The sequence below is a fragment of the Sinocyclocheilus rhinocerous genome, unplaced genomic scaffold (assembly GCF_001515625.1).
Source record: "Sinocyclocheilus rhinocerous isolate Xijiao unplaced genomic scaffold, SAMN03320098_v1.1 scaffold1709, whole genome shotgun sequence".
Classification (NCBI taxonomy): Eukaryota; Metazoa; Chordata; class Actinopteri; order Cypriniformes; family Cyprinidae; genus Sinocyclocheilus; species Sinocyclocheilus rhinocerous.
In genome coordinates, this window is record NW_015649593.1 from 332,074 (window position 1) to 333,761 (window position 1,688).

Sequence of the window (1,688 nt, forward strand, 5' to 3'; positions counted from 1 at the left end):
AAATAGTAAGAAAAAAATTATAATAAAGTAGGGTGTTAGTAGTTATTACTTATATAATAAAACGGAGCACACTTTGATATAAAAATAAAATTTCTTAGACTGCTATTTATATTTCTCTCATACATTTTACTGAAACCCACAGATGACAGGGAAAATAACATGAAATCAGATTAGAAGTATATGAATCTGTGCTTTAAAATAGTAATTATGATATTAAACTGATATTTACACTGGCGTGACAGTTATTGCACAGCGCGCGCGCCCGAGCGGTACGTACGCACTCCCGTCCTCCGTCATTCAGTTAACCCGGACGTGAAGCCGCTCCATAGAAAAATATCCGATACGGTAAAACAGCTTACCTTCAAAAAAAGGTAAGTGTATAAACTCAAACACACCACAACACACCAGGAGAAGTCACGTATCTCGGTTTTAGCTTTCAATTAGCCTCGTAAGAGTGAAAACAGCGCGTTTAGAGGATCTGTGTCGGTTATATTTGAGCTTGTTTCAGGCTGCTGTTGTGGTGCTAACTAGTTTAGCCTCTTGTTGCGCTTGCCAGCCTTATTACTTTATGACTCTTATATTACAGCTATGTAATGTGATTTTTAGCAAAGCATTTCTGTGTATTGATAGTGGAACATTTTAACCTACGAATGACTGAGAGTTTGTAATCAAATTAGTGATTTTTATGACAACTGTCATGTTATAAATGAGCAGACTTGCTCTTCCACCTGCTTCAGTGTGTTGTGTTTACTTTATTTCTTTTCACTAAGTGTGTTTTGTACGGACATATGTTAAACGCCCGGTATGCTTTTGAAAGATGTGTTTTAGGTTAAGGTGGCCTGTCACATTGACTGCATTACTCGAGTATTGTTGTAAATGCTTGCAAGTTGTTTTTGGGCAGAGGCCTGGGTATCAGTGACACAGGACTTGCTAAATACTGATCCCTCATTGATTGTAGATGGAAGGATCTTAGGGCGCATGCGCCGTCTACACTTCCCGCATCCTGCCAGATAGTGGGCCGTTGATGTGCGCACGCGCAGTGTGGCGCTGCAGGGGCGCTCTTTGCCAGAAAGTGAGCCGCGCTCATGATCGCGTTCACGCAGACGTGTTGAATGGGTTGCTGCATTGCAGAAATTAGGAACAGCTGACAAGTTGGGCTACCTCGGGCGCTTGTGAACAGTGGTCAGATCAGCTCTGGGTCCTCAGCTGGTAACTTATTTGGGAAAAATGTGATGTTATGTTGAGTTTGTAGGAACACTCTTCACTTTAACTCATCAGAGCTAGAGAAACCTCTAGTGTTTGGCACACACCCACCCACCCCTGCGTCCCATCTAATATGACTAACCCAATGTGCCCAATGGTGTGGAAGAAATCTGCTTGGTACCACCAAAAACACCTGTTTTGCCACTTTGGTGGTGTAAATGTCCAGCACAGGTATTGGTTGTCAATTTGAAATCGGATTGGTTTTAGTGCATGGCTGTGTATATTTACATTAAATACAAATATTGTGTTAATTTAATATATCTGTTAGTTTAACACAATATTTATAGTTAAAGTACAGACACACTACTGTTCAAAAGTTTGAGGTCAAGAAATGAAAACTTTTTCCAGCAAGTATGCATTCTATTAAAAGTGACTGTAAAGATATATATATATATATATATATATATATATATATATATATATGT

General features: G+C 39.3%; 1 protein-coding gene across 3 annotated transcripts in view; it reads left to right on the forward strand.

The window, feature by feature from the left end:
• The first annotated feature begins 286 nt into the window (after positions 1-286).
• spop (speckle type BTB/POZ protein) overlaps positions 287-1,688 on the forward strand; it is a 91,103-nt gene continuing 89,701 nt past the window's right edge. For 2 of the 3 annotated variants that reach the window (XM_016515757.1, XM_016515756.1), the window contains exon 1: positions 287-371. The gene's annotated coding sequence lies outside the window, so the exon portion shown is untranslated. Of the gene's footprint in view, positions 372-1,008; positions 1,210-1,688 lie in introns of those variants that run through there. The other variant, XM_016515759.1, reaches the window with a different exon arrangement.